At 47.8% G+C, this 19,017-nt stretch overlaps 1 pseudogene; it reads right to left on the bottom strand.

Moving 5' to 3' along the window:
* Positions 1-13,398: 13,398 nt before the first annotated feature.
* On the bottom strand, positions 13,399-13,911 carry LOC147665032 (cilia- and flagella-associated protein 410 pseudogene; annotated as a pseudogene).
* Positions 13,912-19,017: the final 5,106 nt, after the last annotated feature.

The following is a 19,017-nucleotide window of genomic DNA, read 5'->3' on the forward strand; positions in this document are numbered from 1 at the left end:
ACCTCTACTATGACCCATTTCATCAGTTTTCAATTTCATGCCCCGGACCATGTCCAGATATATAAAATGGCGGCTGCAACTTTCCTCTCATGTTGCAGCCAGCCAATCACAGCATTGCTAGTGCTGCATGGAGATGAGGAGGACCCGCATCCCTAGATATCTAGATACCTTTTTCTTAATGGACTCCAAAACTACTGAATAGACTAACACTAAATTAAAACAAGCATTGGCATAACTAATAGGCCTCGCCTTTGGGACCTTATAAGTGGACTACTGGTAATATTTGCAAAAAAAGACACTAGAGCAGCAGAGACCTACCTATCTAGGTAAAGAAAAGACAATCCAAGCATACCTTAATACAGACTGAAATGACACCCTGCATCTCTCCAGAACTCCTGAGGCGTCTCCGGGAGCAACGCTGCTTTTAAAAACACTCTGACATTTCGCTGCAACTTTTAGCCGCCTACCTGCTCAGCTCTTCAGCGCTCCGGACCCAGCGCTTCAGTCCTTCCTGGCTGCCACTGTCCTGCACGCGACCCAGACCGCCACCGCTGATCGCTCCCTCCTTGCCTGACTCTTGGAGTGGGACGGGCGGCTCCACCATCTTGGGCGAGTCTGGGCTCTGCGCTGCAGTTCTTTGGCCCCTTCCCCCTCGACAAGTACTTCAGGCGGTCAGCTGTATGCGCGCCTACCCTGCATCTCTCCAGAACTCCCGAGGCGTCTCCGGGAGAAACGCTGCTTTTAAAAACACTCTGACATTTCGCTGCAACTTTTAGCCGCCTACCTGCTCAGCTCTTCAGCGCTCCGGACCCAGCGCTTCGGTCCTTCCTGGCTGCCCCTGTCCTGCACGCGACCCAGACCGCCACCGCTGATCGCCCCCTCCTTGCCTGACTCTTGGAGTGGGACGAGCGGCTCCACCATATTGGGCGGGTCTGGGCTCGGCGCTGCAGTTCTTTGGCCCCTCCCCCCTCGACAAGTACTTCAGGCGGTCAGCTGTATGCGCGCCTACCCTGCATCTCTCCAGAACTCCCGAGGCGTCTCCGGGAGCAACGCTGCTTTTAAAAACACTCTGACATTTCGCTGCAACTTTTAGCCGCCTACCTGCTCAGCTCTCACTGTTGTTTCCCTACCCTCACCTTCACTCTTGCGACACCTTGACACACTTGGTATTCTCGTCTCTTCCCCCCCTCACCCGACCCCGGTTCCTTCTAGTACCACTCCTCCCGCTGCTGACCCCCCTCCTGTCCCTTGTTCCCCCCTCGTCCCTGTCCCTACTGTAGCTTCTGCCTTACTGCTCAACACCCGCTCTGCTGTCAAACATCAGACAGCTCTCTTTAACCTTCTGACTACTGATTCCCCGGATTTCCTCTTTCTGACTGAAACTTGGTTCACTGCTGACTCCCTCCCCGACCTCTTAGCCATTCTTCCTGACACCGATTATGCCCTCCGGGCTGATCATCCGGACGGTAAGGTGGGGGGGAGGGGTGGCGATGATCATTCGGTCGACTCTCAAATTTCAACTTCTCAATCACCCCCCCATTTCTAATGTTGACTACCTTGTGGCCCGCTCTCTCAATCTTTCTGCCCCCCTCACTGTCGTCCTTCTGTACCGTCCTCCTCAATCTATGCCCTCCTTTGTGGCCTCCCTCCAGGACCTCATGGCCACTCTTGTGGTCAACAATTCCTCCGTCCTTCTGCTCAGCGACTTTAATTATTGGCCGGGCGACCCTAGGGAAGACCTCCCCTCGAAAGATTTCTCAGGTACACTTCAATGTTTAAACTTTACATCTCATGTCTTAGCCCCTACTCACGTCCAGGGTCACATCTTGAATCAAATCTGGTCCTCTCGCCCCATTGTCTCATCCCTTCTCATATCCCCATGCGTCTGGTCGGATCATTTCTCCATTTCTTTCGCCATCCACCTGGGAGCGGTTGACAAGCTCCCCCTCCCGAAAAACATCTTAGCCCGCAATTGGAATCGGACTGACCTCGACTCCCTCTCACTCACTTTGGCTTCCTTACTAATCTTCCTCTCGATTCCCAGGTTAACGCCATTGGCACATGGCTCTCCTCTTCGTGCGACCTTATCGCTCCGCTTAGAAAGATCAAGGCGATTCGTCCATATGACGCGCACAAATGGTTCTCTCCAGAACTTAAAACACTTAAACTCGACCTCAGGCGGTCGGAACGCCACTGGAGACAGAACTATTGTCCCTCTTTGCGCGCCAAATACAAATCACTCCTTACTGAATATAAAAAGGCGATCCTAGCGGCTAAAACCGCTTACTTCTCTGAGAGGGTAGCTCTCGTGGCCAATAAACCCAGTGAAATTTTTTCTCTGGTTCACAAGCTTGCCACCTCTGATCGCTCCACCCCTAGCCTGCTTCCCTCACAGTCCCTCTGTTCCTCACTTAACGATTTTTTTATCGACAAGATCGTGAAGATTAAAGCCAACATCCCTACAGTGCCTCAACCCCGTCCCATTTGTCCTTCCATCTGCCCCTCCTTTTCTCTCTCCTCTTTCCCTCCTATTTCCACTGATCTTTTTCTAAAACTTCTGGTCAAAATCAAGTCTGGCTCCCCCGTGGATTGCGCGCCAGCACACATTCTTAAAACCCTCTTCACCAACTGTCCAGCGCCCCCTCTTGCTCTCCTTAACTCCTCTTTGGCTCTCGAATCTGTCCCCTCTTCTTTTAAATCCGCCATAGTCCTCCCTATTCTAAAAAAAAAACGGTCTAGATCCCTCTCTTCCTTCCAATTTTCGTCCCATTTCTCTTCTTCCCTACCTCGGCAAGATCCTCGAAGCTCATGTTACTTCCTGCCTCTCCACTTATATTGAGGAGAATGGCCTCCTTGCATCCCATCAGGCAGGATTCCGCCCGGGCCACTCCACGGAGATGGTGGTCCTCGCAGTCTTGGACGAGCTCAAGGGGAAGGCCGATTCCAACCTCCCCCAAGCCCTGGTCCTTCTCGATTTGTCCGCTGCGTTTGACACGGTTGACCACTCCATCCTTCTCGACCGTGTCAGCGCAGTGGGCATCCGGGGCGCGGCCTTTTCCTGGCTGGCGTCCTTCCTTCAGGATAGGTCCCAGGCAGTTCATCTCCCTGGCTTCTCTGCACCTCCCCGCCCAGTCACCTGTGGTGTTCCCCAAGGCTCCTCTCTTTCCCCTCTCCTTGTCAATCTTTATATTCACCCCCTCATCACCTCTCTCCTTGAGCTGGGGGTCTCTGTGTATAACTACGCAGATGACCTTCAGCTCGTCTTTGATCTTTCTTCTACCCCTGATTCTCTTCCCAAGTTCTGCTCCACTTTAGTTTTCATTTCTGACTGGATGAGCGCTAACCAACTGAAGCTCAATCCAGACAAGACGGAACTTGTTCTTACTGGTGGCCCCTCCAACCCTTGGTCCCCTGCACATTGGCCCCTTTCTTTTGCCCCCCCCCTGTCCCCTCTTCCTCTGTCCGCACTCTCGGTATCAAAGTCAGTCATGACTTATCTATGCACAGTCAGATCAGCTCCGTCGTGTCCTCTTGCTTTCTCTCTCTTCGTTTAATTCGGAAAATCTCACGCTTTTTTTCTACCGATGCACTTAAATCCATAGTCATGGCCCTCGTCACCTCCCGCCTTGACTATGGGAATGGCCTGTACGTGGGCATACCTGCTTACGAATCCCGCCGTCTACAGGCCATTCAAAACCAAGCTGCTCGCCTCATCCTCTAACTCCCTAAATCTTCTCATATCACCCCGGTTCTCAAATCACTTCATTGGCTCCCTGTTCGTTGCAGATCCTTTTTCAAACTGGCCTGTCTAGCTTTTCTGGCTCACTCCCGTTCTGCGCCCTTGTTTATTACCTCTCTTGTATCTTCTCATGCCCCTGTTCGCACTCTTCGCTCCTCCTCTCTTTCACTTCTACACATCCCTCGCTTCCGTAAATCCAGAACGGGGGGCACCCGATTCTCAGTCCTGGCCCCCCAGTTCTGGAACAGTCTTCCTCTTTCCATTCGCTCCATCCCCATCTACACTAACTTCCGCAAAGCCCTCAAAACTTTCCTTTATTCTCAGGCATTCCCTTCTTAATCTCCTTGGGTCCCCTCTGTTGAGTTCTGATCAGGTCCCCAGCGCCAGGAAGCCGCTCGGCCACTGTGCGCTCTATTAAATATTTTATTCATTCATTCATTCATTCATTCATGACCTAATCCCCGAGTGCAAGGAAGGATATGAACCCCTGTCCACTGTTTGAAGGCTGAAACACAGCAGCAACATGCTGGGCGACCCCCAGCACAGGAGGTGGGGTGGGGGAGGCGAGGGGGTGTAGAGAGCCTGAGGGGAAAGTGAAAAGGTGTGGGGCAAAAACCAGAGCACGAAATGGCAAACTAAGGGCGAGAGAATGAATTGGTTAAAAAGAAAAAACAAAACAGGGGACGGAAGAGAGGAGGACGTAATTAACTGGGATAATTAAGTTCTGATTTTACAGCCATTTTTCTCCTCATTCGATTATCTCCATACATATTGTGTGTACATATTTATGCATTTTCAGACGTCTCTGGGGCCCTCTTCGCCTCATGTCTCAGTTGGGACAGAGCATGTCGAAGAGTGCAGCTGAACACCAGCTGATCGCACAGCAACAGCGCCGCCTACAGGCCGACCAGTGCCAGCTCGCGAGGAGCCTCCAGCCGGCCTCATTCACATTAGGAACAAGGCCCCACACGGGTGCACACCCTTGCAAGGTCCCAATGTTCTTGTTAATTCTGTACTAGAAGCCCCGGCTAAGTTTTCAGTTTCTCTGTAGTTCATTTGGGGGAGGGGAGGGGGGGTCCCCTGTTCAATCCTGGGGAGTCACCTGCTGGTATCCCCCTCAAAGTTAACAAGGACGTCTTAATGAGGCCCTTATTTTGGCAGAATGCAAGATTGGTCCTTTATAAAAACCTTGTAAAGTTGATATCAGATTTAAACTACTTCAGTTTCATGTGGTGGGAAGTTAAACAAAGTGAGAAAGCGCACCCCGCTTTTCTTTGTGTACATTGGAGACGAACATCACTGCCTATGCTTGGATATTTTAGCAGAGAAAACATGCTATTAGCAACGCTTTTCTCCATTGTGCTAAAATATCCAGCGATAGCGGCAAAATGCGCGAATATCGCTGAAAATCCTGCGATATTCACGCATTAATGCCAGTGGGGACTTAACCTGACAATCCACCTCCCATTGGATAAACAGGTAAGTCGTTTATTAGGCGATCGCCTAAAAGCTGTCGCTAACTGCTGTTTGCGACAGCTTGCTAATAGGGCAATAAAAATATTGCCACTTTAGCGGCAAAAAGTGCAGCTAAAGCAGCGACATTGCCCTTGCTAATATGCTCCAGAGTGAGACTGGCGTATACTGGTTTTTTGATCCATTCTGGGGTGGTGCGGTGGGGGCCGGCATTCTTGTGCCACAAGATGTATAACTGGATAATGCTCATCGATATGTCATTGGATAACTTGTTTGATTCATTTTGTGCTACTTATAAACATATTTTTTTCAAGTTAGAGCTCGCATAGTGCGACTGTTGGGACACAATTCTTGACTGGTACTATACTGCCTTTGACTAGTGATCGAGTAGGTAATCGGTTTCTTGCTTTGCATTCTGGGATTTGCAGTTCAGTCGATCTTAGTAAATCAGGACAAGTCAAAGAATATCAAACAAAAGCTTGCAGTGGGCGTAATTCTGACACATGGACGCCAGACACCTTTCATAGAGGTGGTTATGAATCATGCTCCCGACTGATGACTAGGATGCACAGGTGAGTTCAGCTGGGGGTGGAGGCAATCTCCATGAGACGAGACTACCCGCAGATGCTCGTTGTCCCCGGAGCTTTCGTTAGAAAAATCCTGAACTGATACTGCTGTAGAGTCAGCCTTCCCATGTGACACAGATGTTAGTTGCTCCTTCAAAGGGTGTGTGGATGATTTTTTTTGGCTGCCCTTCTAATGTTGGTTATATTATACTGACAGCCAGAGTTATGTTTTTTCTTAATTTCATTATATTTTCAGGTGCGCTGTTTTCTAACATGTACTCAGTTCCTGTAGCACAGTATCGATTCACAATAGATTGTTTGTGAGGCTAAGCATAGGCCCTCTGCAAATTTCCTCATGGTGTGTCTGAATTCTGATGAATGATGGCGCTGTAATTGTTTTCTCTTATAACATTGCAAGGAGAGGCGCTACTTACAGACACCGCCCAGAGCACAAGAGGTGCAACTTATGGACACTGCACTCACAAGAGAAGCCGGTCGCTAACACCACATAGACTGAGAGGCATCTCAGAATGGGGCTAGTCTAGTTTAGTCTGGGTACTTGTATTGCGCACATATCACATCCCAAGGGAGTCTCATGGCGCATGCGGACGATCCTGAGGTGGGAGAATGAGCCAGAAGATGGAACTAGCAGAAGAGCCAGGTTTTCAATTTTTTTCGAAAGCTCATAAGTTCAGTTGTTGTACGTAGGCTTAGAGGAAGTTCGTTCCATAGGGATGGTGCCATAAAAGAAAAGGTACGACCGCCATTTCTGGCAGTTTGAACTCTGAGCGGCGTGAGCTGTGATTTAGTGCTTGATCTCAGCTGTCGACCAGGCAAGTACCATTTCAATTTCTGAGTCCAGTATTTTGGTCCTCGACCGTACATGTGTTTGTGGACCAGACACATGGTCTTGAAAATTGTTCTTTTTTTTACAGGGAGCCAATGTAGGGTTCTCAAGCATGGCAATGAGGGGGAACGGCTGGGTAGGCCTAGAATCAGACGGGCAGCCGTATTTTGTTGTGTATTTTGTTTTGGCTGGACTGAGAAGCCACCTACAGCCCCAGTTGTACGCAACCACAGTCAAGTTTTGAAACACCACATCCACCTCTTCACGAGCACCTTTGTGGAATTTATTTAATTATAAGTGTCTGTGGGAGGAACGCGCTGCAGACGTCAGACTAATGCTTTTTAGCATTGGTAGTTAAGCACCTTCTGTAGGGCCTCTGCTGAGGGATTCCTTGACTAGGTGTAGCATAGATGGTTGCACGAAATGTCTTCCCGAAACAAGCAATAATAAAATCAACGCGCTCCATAAACACCGGCAAAACACGGTTTCAGTTGTTTTTCATGGCACGAAACCGAGTAACCACTGAAAAGCACTGTTATTGTGAAGTATTGCAATCACTGGAAAACACTGAAAAAATATCACCAGAATTTACCAAAAATAGAAACTGAAAACCAGAAAGCTCAATTATGATTTAAGGTCAAACATCAAGTGACTTTTTGGTAAACTATTGTAATGTGGGTGTCAATTCTGTGTCCCCATATATTTCCGATAAGTGGCCATAGATCTACGGTCAATAGGTCCTCATTTGAAGAGTATAAAAGGCCTGCCCACAGTCCCTTCGTCGAACTACTTCGCACAAATGACCCCTTGGGTCATGACGCATGTGGGGTTATTTTTTTATTTTATTTATTAGATTTTATATAGCGCTGGCTGGACCCAGGAGTATCGGAGCGCTTTACAAGGTGTTTCCATACAGGTCCAGTGTGTATAAGCACAGACAATGGAATAATAAAAGAGCAAGTCCACATAGGATACATGACATCTAGATAAACAAGCATTTACAATGCAATGGTTTTGCCTTTGTTAAAGTTAGAGCTATTGGCATTGCTCTTGACATTTTTTTTTATTTATGTTTTTTTTAACATAAATAAATGGCATTGTCATTTACAATAGCAGGGAAGGGGGGCGAGGAGAGACGAAGGAGAGCTGCGGGCTCAGGGAAGGGGGGGCGTGACGAAGGAGAGCTGCGGGCTCTTGTTGTAATGCTTGCATGGATGAGTTGGTGGATGGATGCATGCATGGGTGCACGCATGGATGGGTGGGTGGATAGATAGATGCATATATACAGCCAATCCCTCAACAATGTATGCAATCCACCAACCCATCCAACCAACAACTCATCCATGCATCCACCCATACATCCATGCATCATGCATACATCCATCCATCCACCCACTGTGTCCCACTCCGACCCCTCTAAATATAACTAATTTTTTCTGTATATAGAGATGACTGTATTCACTAGTATATGCAGTAGACCTTTCTACTCTAACATTCCTATGTGACTCTTGCAGTACATCTATTCATATCCCTTTCATATGTATATAGAAATATAACGAGAATCAACAGTCTCTTCTTTGTGTGACTACATCTAGTACATTTCAATTGTTTTCCTGTTTGTATCTTTTACTTAACGCATGTAAATCAAAGTCCTTGGGTTTGGCAACTGGTTCTTATGTAAACCGCTCTGACACCTTTGGGTAAAGTTCGCGCTACATAAAATCACATTAAATACAACTTTACCCCACAAATCCAACCATTTATTTATTTATTTACAAGTTTGTACCGCGCTACGAATCGACTCCCGAAGGAGTATCTCCGCGCCTTTTAGCACCTTCAGCGAACAAAAGAGACACTAGCTGTGTATTGTCCTAACCTCGGAGTGGAATTCTATTTCTGAAAGAGAAAGGTTTTCAATTTTTTCCTAAAAGGAAAGTGTTCCCTGCACTGTCTGATAGATAAGGGAAGGCCATTCCACAATGTTGGACCTGCCACAGATAAAGCTCTAGACCCCTGTCTTGCCTTCCTAGCCATAGGTACGCATAACAGAGCCTGTTCGCTAGACCTGAGAGATCGTGTGGGAACATACGGGATGAATTTGTTGGCCAAATAGGCCGGGCCTTTCCCAGTGAGACATTTGTGCCTAGGCTTACATTTTACGGCCTCGAAGCACAACGAGAAGGGACAGTTTACGAAGTCGAGGCTTTGTAGGGTGCATGGCAGGGGACAGTTTTAGGCGCCAAGGGAGGGTAGGGAGCAGAGTCAGAGTATTTCACGGAGGTAGGGGGCAGTTTTTTATGGTTCAGGGCAGGGGGCTGCGGTACTTTTTGGAGCATGGCCTTATTTTAAAGGGCTCAGTTCAGGTGGAGGAACGGCACAAAACACCAGGCAGACAGAGGGCAGAAGGACACAAAAACGAGGGGAAACAATTATAACTGAGGGCAGACTGGCACAAAAAAACAGGCAGACAGAGGGAAGAAGGACACAAAAACATGGGGAGGGGGGGGGATGATTGTAACGGAGGCCAGAATGGCACAAATCACGAGACAGACAGGGCAGAAGGACACAACAAGAGTTCTAAACACACAAAGCTATTTAGGCTTTCATCAAGTTACAGGAACCCCCATCCATACACCACTGCCAAGCACAGAAAAGCAGCTAATAGAAGGTAGAACTGGTGGCAGAAGGCTAGATGTCATTCTTGCTGATAAGTACTCGAGCACGAGCTCTGCTGTGTGCAGGGTGAACCCCCGGAGCTCCAGAAGTTACTGGGGGCAACAGCACCTCTAAGGGAGCCCCTCTGAAGTCCTCCATTAAACGGGGAGAGCTGCTTTGATGCATCAGGATGCTGCTCCACAAACTCTGCCAGCCTTGACTACCTTGTTATTCTAATAATTCGACATTTAAATGTTATCATTTAAATGATGTCAATTCCTTGCCATTGAGGTTAAAGGTTGTGTGACATCACTCCTTGTCATTCTAACTTCTAAGAACTTTCTAAAATGAAGAACAAAGGGGTGCCTGAGAGAGAATATGAAGAGGGGGGGCTGAAACGCAGCAGGTCTGTACTGAGAAAGAGAAGGGAGGGGAGGGGGTGCAGGCAGGAAAGAGGACGGGAAAACAATAGAGGAGGAGCGGGAGTCGCTGATTCAAGGCTGGGTTTAGAGGACTCCAGGGCACGAACCTACTAGAGGCCATAAACCATGGGTCAGGGCGGGGTTTGGGGCTATGGGAGGGGGCCCTTTTGAGGAGGTGTCAGAGCTGGGAGTCCTTCATAGGTAATGCAGCAGAAGCTCCGGCGGATGCATGATACGCACATAAACCAATGTATTCTTCTGAACACACTCTTCAATAGAAAAGAATTCTGGGAGGAGCCGCAGTGGGTGCGATGAAGCCGACCTAACGCACACTGATGTACATGATTTATTGTTTAGGTTGAGTCCGATAGCAGCACGACATGTTGATACACTTGGATCTACGGGTGTTCGTATGCAGATTCAGTAGAAGGACTATATGTAAAATATGAATCTATGCAGGCTGGGCATTGTTGAGCAAAGCACGGGCACCAGCGGGAGGGGGGCGGGAACGGGGGCCGGAGACACGGAGAGCGGGAGGGGGGCGGGAACGGGCATTGTAGAGCAAAGCACCGGCACCAGCGGGAGGGGGGCGGGAACGGGGGACGGAGACGCAGAGAGCAGGAGAGGGGGTGGGAACAGCCAAAAAATAAAAGCAAGCACTCACCTGGACTTCTTCCGGGTGCAGTCAATGCCGGACCAGATTCGGGGGCGTTCCCGGCTTTTGGCTGACGTAGCGTGACGTAGCCAAAAGCCAAAAATTCTCGGGAACGCCCCTGAATCTGGTCCGGGATTGACGGACAGAGCCGTCTCCCAATGGCTAGCCTCTATTTATGGAGCTAGCCAATGGGAGACTGGGGACGTTCCAGTCCCCACACACAGATGTCATTAAGTTTTTCCTAGCACATGCGTACTTCGTACGCATTGGCTAGGCAGAACCTAACATGCATTTGCAATGCAATAGGTCTCGCATTAGGAAAGTTTGAGCTATTGGTATTGCAAATGACAAATTTTTTCTTTATGTGTTGGTTTTGAAAATAGCGAAATGAATAGCTTTTTCATTTACAATGCCAATAGTTTTAACTTTTGCAAATGTGACACCTTTAGCATTTGTAATGCAATATGTGTTGTATTTAAGTGATAGAGGCCTGAGTCATCCAGGCCTTTTCTGAGCCCAGATTTTCAGGAGCAAAATCAAATTGGAATTATATTTTCTAAGAAAAAAAGTCTTGTTAGTTTGCTTGTCGAAGACGGCTCTTCTCTGTTACTAAGAAAACGCTTCTTATTATGCATTTGACTTTCCCATGCTTCAAGTGGGGGTGCCAATGTTGAAACTGAAAGTTGATCCAGGTGGCACTGCATTTGGACTAAATTATTAAACATATTTTCCTTGTTAGTAACAGGATTCGCACTCCAGCCTTGCGGTCTGAAACAGTTTTGTTTTTATTGTTATTAAATGAGACAACATAAACGTGCTTGTCCCCTGGGTCCTTGTTATTAATCCCAAAGTTAGCTTGTGTGATCACTGCTGCCGCTGTGGCTGGGCAGGTAGCAGCCACTGTCTTTTTGTTCCACTTCGGTGTCACTCATAGTCGTTGAAATGTCACTTTATAATTACACTGCAATTATGAAAGTGTCACACACAGCAATCTGAAATATTGGCAGCTATAAGGGAGTTATTGCTGGCAGGGTAGTACTGACATTACGGGGTCACCACTTCCCATGAAGTCAAATGTTTAGGAAGTTCTGCCCGTGTTTCCTAGTCGAGCAAGAAGAGATAATGTTGCCAAAGGAGGGTGGGTTAATCACAGAGCGCTGGTCAGGTGTAATAAATAATGCTTTACCACCACTTGACGAAAACATCAGGTTGAACTTAAAAAAGACATTTTACTAGGGGAACACAATTTATATGTCAATTTAATTTAGTGTATGCTTACCACATTTTCTTTTTAATCTCAGTAATAAACAGCAGTCTGATAAGGGTCTGTGTGGGCTCATTCTAGCTGTCTCTTGTCCTCATTCGAGACCCTCTGAGCAATAGGCCTCCAGGACCCATTTCTCCTTGGTTAATCAGACAAGAAGGGTAAAGTATAGGTCACCATGTGCTATTTACATTACAACACTTGCTCTCTAAGACTAACACTCCATTAAAGAAAGCATGTTGCATAAGCAGGATGTGGTGCCTCGGTAGATTAATGCATTTTCATCATGAATCTATGTTCGGCCTCAAGGTCATGTTTGAATTCCTGAGGGGTTGTCCTGCCCTTTTACCTTAAATGTGTATTGCCTACAATATGTTGCTATGTTTCTATCCATTGCTGGATACGATTATATGAATGTGTCAATCCCCCTCCCCCCCACTTAAATCCCTGCTCCATTCCTTGTATTTCACTTTGTTTCAAGGCCTCATGGTAGCTACACTCATAAACGTTTCAGTTTTGTAATCTTTCTTTTTGCCTGTCGCTTCTTATACTGTGGAGGCATTAGACACGTCTCCGATAATTTGTAGCCTAAACTGAATTTGAGCTTTCAGTAACTCCGCCTGAAAATGAGCTCAGCTGCCTCGATCTGCTGCAGACAAGGAGGCGTTTCTTTTCAGAAGATAGCCAAAGAGCGGGGGATACACGAACTCTACGGAATATCCAAATATTATGCAACGTTTGCCCTGTTGTAGCAATTTGAGGTTGAAGGGTATGCCAATTCGTGTAATGTCTAGTTGTCAAAGAAAGCAAGAGCTTATTCGGTGCACTTTCCGACAGGTGCGAGGCGCAGCCTAGAATATTACACAGGTGTGCTCAGTGGCCCCGGAGTCCTAATAATTACCTGTACTGCTTAACAATCGGACGTACGGCGTGCCGGATGGGAAGCCTGGTAGTCGGTCTCCCAGATATGTTTCCAGAGCGCGTTGGTTGAACCTGTGTTGCTCCCACACAGCTCCGCACTCCGTGTCTGCCATCATGACCAGCTACCTATCAGAACAGTAGAGCGACATCCAATGCTTCTTTAAAGTACCGTGGAACTAAAAAGCACGCATGCGCATTTCACCCTCCAGTCCCAGAGCCATAACCTAAGCAACAAGTAAGGACGCTACAGGAGCAGCATAAGACATTAAGCCAATGCTACCGCCGCCACGAATTGACGGAAATACAGGAAAGACAACATCTGGCGCAGCATTATGTAAAGAGAGACGCCATCTTAAAATAGTGGCAGATCAATGCTATTACAATGCTATTACACAGAAAACGAGCTCAATTAAAGACCGCTTATTCTAACGAAAATACAAAATAATGCTGCGGACTAAACAAAAGAGCTGCACGACGAGTTCTTTAATTTTTATATATTTCATTAAGTATTTACAACAGTTTATAATGCACAAATTATGTCTGGAAGCAAGGGTCTATAAGTGTTTTACAACATTAAGTGGTAATTCAAAGCCTTCCAGTGAATTCTACATCAAACGATCACCTTATTGTTTTGCTAAAAACACCCGTTATGTTTAACCCAAACCACAAGCGATCATCATGGAATAAAGCACGATTGGAGTTTTATCAACACATTTATCCTCGCGGGTGGAATGTCTATAGCTATTTTCTTTTTGTTTGCATTGAGATACTTAGGATATATGGGACTCGGTGAACCAAAGTGCACCAAAACGGGCTCCATGCGTAATTTGACAGCAGCTCCGCCTTACTCGTCCTGTCAGGCACTGGCTTCCTCCTGCGTTTCGCCCTGAAGTTCATTCTGCTGCAGCACCTGCAGCATGTCCCCTGCTGTCTGGTGCACGGCCTGCAGCCCGTCTCTGTCGAGCTCTTGCAGCAGGATGGCACTAACCACGTTATCCCCCTCTCTCTTCCAGGTGCCACTCCCGGTCTGCTTTGGGGACGCAAAAGAAGAGAACTTGTTCCGGGGAAGGGGCTTCATGCCCAGCTGCTCCCTGATCTTGTTGGTCTCCTCCATGCTGAAGTTGAGCAGGTCGCTCTCCGTGTCTGTGGCAACCGCGGGCGTCGGATGGCAACCATTGCCCACGCTGGCAGAAGGCGGCAGCAGGAAGTCCCCTTCCTCCTTGGCCTGGGCCAGCTCATCCTCGCCCACGGCCTCGTTGTCCAGCTTCTGCAGACCGGGCAGGGTCCTCAGGACCGTCATCCGGTATCGGTGGGGGTTCGGGCTGCAGCAGGGGTTCTCCGCCAGCCAAAGCACCCGCAGGCTGGGCATTGTTGAGCAAAGCACGGGCACCAGCGGGAGGGGGGCGGGAACGGGGGCCGGAGACACGGAGAGCGGGAGGGGGGCGGGAACAGGTATTGTTGAGCAAAGCACGGGCACCAGCGGGAGGGGGGCGGGAACGGGGGCCGGAGACACAGAGAGTGGGAGGGGGGCAGGAACGGGGGCCGGAGACGCGGAGAGCAGGAGAGGGGGTGGGAACAGCCAAAAAATAAAAGCAAGCACTCACCTGGACTTCTTCCGGGTGCCGTCAATGCCGGACCAGATTCGGGGGCGTTCCCGGCTTTTGGCTGACGTAGCGTGACGTAGCCAAAAGCCAAAAATTCTCGGGAAACCCCCGAATCTGGTCCGGGATTGACAGACAGAGCCGTCTCCCAATGGCTAGCCTCCATTTATGGAGCTAGCCAATGGGAGACTGGGGACGTTCCAGTCCCCACACACAGATGTCATTAAGTTTTTCCTAGCACATGCGTACTTCGTACGCATTGGCTAGGCAAAACCTAAAAAGTAAGAACAATTGCTAGACACTATGAGTAATACCAAATAGCGGTCACAGTTTGGCGGGAAGCCTCACTTAAGTATACATAAAACATGCAAGAGAACTGAGGGTCATGAGGAGGGGGAGGTAAGTGATCAGATAAAAGGAAAGGAAGTTGGCCAGGCGTTGGTCACAAGTCATATGCGGAGCAGCTAGGTGGGGTGATGCAGAGGGCTGCTAACAGGGAGGGATTAGAAACCCCAGTATTTATTAAGGAGAAGAAGTTTGATTTCTTTTTTGAAGCTGGGGTAGGACTGGTTACAGCGGAGGTCTTTTGGGAGGCATTCCAAATAAGTGGGGCATTGCCTGAAAAGGTTTTGGACGAGTTTAGAAGGGAGGGGGTCTTTAGTGTGGGAGAAGGGTTTAAGTTTTGCAATGATGTCAGATATCTCTTTCAGTGACTGGCTGGAAATTGTGCCAAGCGGCGTTATTTTTAGGGCGAGTGTTGGGGGGATTTGAATCTTGGAGGGTGGAGGGAAAGATGGGGGAGTGAGATCAGTATTATGGAGGGTTGATAGGGGGGAGTGGGCAGGACGCAGGTGCGGTAGGGGGGGGGGGGATGTGTGGTATGGAGGTAGGGGTCAGAGTCGGCAGAAAGGATTTCTCTATTTTCGCAATTTTTTCAGAGAAAAAGAGGGCTATTTCATCGCATTTGGTCGTCGAGGCCATAAGCACAGGCGGAGCGGCTGAGGTTTGACTGCAAACAATGTTGAACAGTTCTCTGGGTCTGTTTTTGGCTTGGTCAAGTTGTGTTCTGAAAAAGGAGGCTTTTTGTTTAAAGAGGTGTTTTTGTAAGAGGATCTTGCAAGTCTGAGGCGAGCTAGGTGCAGGGAAGGGTGCAGTCTCCATGTTCTTTCCGTCTGTCTCAGTGAGTGTCTTTCATTGTTAAGCTCCGTATTAAACCATGATTTGGAAGGAACGATTCTTTGGTTTTTGAGCTTAAGCGGGGCCAGGAGGTCTAGGGTTTCGACAACTGCTTTGTTGTAGTGTTCTGTAAGCTCATTTGCGTTAAGTGAGGGCAGGATGGCGAGAAGTTGGGCATGGAGTTTGGATTCCAGTACATCCGGGGGATATTATTCAAATTTCTGGTCAGTTTCCAGGGTTTAGTGGTTTTCGTCTATCTGGATCCTTGGCTGAGGCCATAATGCTTATTATATTTTGAAAATGTTTTTTCTCCCTCTCCTCTGCATTACCATTGATTTAGAAAGGTTTGCATTGCATTTGTATTTTAAAAAGTGTTTTTGATGCCAAGTCTTTGCTGAGAAAGCATAACCATTGATCGGTGTGTCTTTTCACTTCTTCTTGAAGTGGTTTCATTGTAATAAAGTACAGGCAAACTTGATTCAGTTCCTGCCTCACACGTGTATTTCCTTATTTTAGACTGGGCACCCCGGTTCAAGTTAACGTGCCCCCCCAAAAAACCCTCCAACACAACCTACGGCAGAGCTTTCTAAACTCTGTGTCGCCTGCAAATGGTGGGTGTGTCGCAGTATGACATCGGTACTGCCCAGTTCGTACCCCAGATGTATGTGTAGAAAGGAGAGGGAGACCTTTAGCCGAGCACTGGCAGGACGCAGCCCACTTAAAGCTCTCTGTTAAAGTGATGCATCTCCTCCATCATCTGGGGGGGGCAGATTGGGAGGGAGATGAAACAACAGCACCTGTGAGAACTGTGGTGGCTGCACAGCTATTTAGGCACCTGTGCGGATAATGCAGCTCCATGAGGACGTGTAGGGACAGGTCCGTAAGAGGAATGCGGCTTGTGCTTATTAGAACCTCGGAAGAGTTGAAGACATCTGTAGATGACAGATTGCGATAGTGACCGTTGACTAACTCACTGAGCCATTCCTCCCCTTTCGTTCATAGTGAGTCTGGCATGCGCCTCTCAGATGCGACATACTGAACACAGCCGGCTCAGCCTGTGCTCGCCCCGTGTGTGATCTGTTGTGTTGCTCTTGGGTGTGAGACATAAATGTAACCCACCTTTGCATCCCAGGAATGTGGCTGCAGGTGAGTGCTGTGTGCACTGCTGGCGCTGCCCATGGTCTGCTTCTTGCTCTCTTTGGAGACCTGCAGACCGAAGCACCCTCTGCAGCTGCTCTTCAAACTCGGTTCCCGGCAGGTGCTTTTATCTGTCTCCACCTGTAGTGCTCTCTTTCTGCTGCAGTCAGCCCTTGTACACTGTCATTTAGGTTTCAGCCAGTCCTGGTATAGACTGTTACTTCTAGTGCACTCTGTCCTCATGTGCGGTCAGCTCTTGTACATTCCTTTTAACTGCAGACATATGTATAGAACTGCAGACATCTACACAAATGCAGCTAAAAAGACAGTGTACGAGGGCTGACAGCAGATAAGGACAGACATATACATGTCTTTATTTGCTGTCATCCCTTGTACACAGTCTTTTTAGCTGCAGCCAGTCCTGGTGCCCTCTTTATCTGCAGTTAGTTCTGGTGCACCCAGTCCTTACAGGTTAGTGTACTGTAGTCACTGTGTGCTCTCCTAATCTGCCCCCAGTCATACTGCACTTCCTCCTTCTGTGGTGTTCCCTTGTGTGCTCTGTCCTTCTCTGCCATCAATTCTTGCACAGTCTGCTTCAGTGCAGCTTGCTGCACTCTCTCCTCATCAAATGTCAGACTGTCTTCCCACAATTAAAATAAACGCAGCATTTTGCTGGCATACGCTACCAAATGTTAAATGTAAACGGTCAAGTTGAAAGTGTCACAAAAATAAATGACTGTTTTAGTGTTCTTTGATTGTCACACTTGGTTGGCGTCAGTGATGCCAAAGTAGGCATGGTTTATTATAGTGTGCATTAATCTGTAAAACTGACACTTGGTGATGTTGTGACCTCACAGTTTATGGGTTCCACGTCTTTACAGTTGTCTCTGTCCCATTATTAATGGCATGACGGTTCATTGTGTCTGTCTTCATAGTTGATTTTGTCCTGTAATTCACCACAATACACTTGGTGGGGTTTCGTGTCTACACAATGGTCTCAGTTCATATCTTCACAGTTTACATCATCTCGTGCATAACACTTTTTATGAACCTTGTTTTACCAATTTCTGAGCAACATTACCATTTTTGGTTCTTAACATACAGCACCCCAAATTTTACCATGTTCAACACCTTGTACAGTTCAACATAAGATTTTACCTGAAAGTGCTGAAAGGAAAAACATATGACTCATCTTATTTTCTGTTGGCTTTTGGCGCACTGAGGAGAGCGGTCCCACCAGAGTTCAATGCGCAGAGACCGGCTAGGTTGCATGATTGTTTTACCACTCACAATACCCCCTTCCTGACGGATTTTTTGTATACCTCATATTCAGCAAGGTAGCAGGTGGACTTTGTGCATGGTTGAAAGGGTCGGCAGTGCGTGCACCTCCCCTTTTTGTACCGTAAATCACTGGGGCATGTGTCAATTTGTGCACGACTATATTCTTGTTTCAGTCACAAACCTAACACCCAGTTTTGCCAGTCACTGTCTTTGTTAGAACAGATTCACAATTGCTTTATTGATTTTCCTGCTTTCTCAAATTTGACTGAAAAAGCACCATTTGCCCACGTTTAAAAAAATGCTGTGGCTATTGCCAGTACACAGACACACACCTTCATAGTCACATTTCAAATGAGATCTGAAAGCCTATGTATGCATTGTGATATCACACGTAGGAGAGAGCGCTATAAGGTGAAGGTCACTAGACAAGAGATTCACATGACAACAGCTGCCCACCGATATGGTTCCTTTTCTGAAAGACTCATTAAGAAACCACAACAGCCTGTGCACTGGCTGTATACTCGCCCCATGCTACCAGAAAGAGACACCTGTGGGAAGTACCACTGTTAATGCGGCTGTGCCACATAATCACATTTCTGAAATCAAGCGCTAGACAGGCTCTTCACAGGCATCGTCGAAATAGGGGGCTTGGGCCATAAAGCACTGGCTCAGAGAAGCTGCAGACACATCCAGCCCTGCATACATTACTGTTGTGAGTCTACTGGGAACTGCTGCTGGCGATGATGCTATGTGCGCCCCTGAACAGCTTCAAAGCCATCTCCAAGATGCACCACAAACCAGTGCCCGTCCAATCTGTAGAAAATCCCTAGACACGACTGTCAAGAAATTCTTTCATTTCACAGCCCCATGCATGCAAATGTTCCCAGAGCAGAATCAACCAGTAACCAGACCATGGGAAGCCACATCAAAATGCTCTTGTAAAGACAAAGCAGTGGCCACAGCGCTCACTTAGTGGCCTTGTTCCAAAGGGTTTCTTAGTGCCAATATCAGCCACAGAGCCCACCCACAACACACTCATCACAAAGAACACACAAGACATTGTTTGAAGAAAGTATTTCTGCAGGTTTATTTGCATTAGAAATATGCAAACATGATGGATCAGCATACAGGCGAGCCAAGGGCAGGCAGCAGACACTCCTAAGCTGCCAGGCCCACCTTAAGAGTCAAATTGCACTGTGGCCTACCCATCGGTGCTCACCAATTTTTTCGGGGGGGGGGGGGGGGGAGGAGGGATCATCCCTCACATCATGTTGCTCAGG

The sequence above is a fragment of the Lissotriton vulgaris genome, unplaced genomic scaffold, assembly GCF_964263255.1.
Source record: "Lissotriton vulgaris unplaced genomic scaffold, aLisVul1.2 SCAFFOLD_7507, whole genome shotgun sequence".
Classification (NCBI taxonomy): Eukaryota; Metazoa; Chordata; class Amphibia; order Caudata; family Salamandridae; genus Lissotriton; species Lissotriton vulgaris.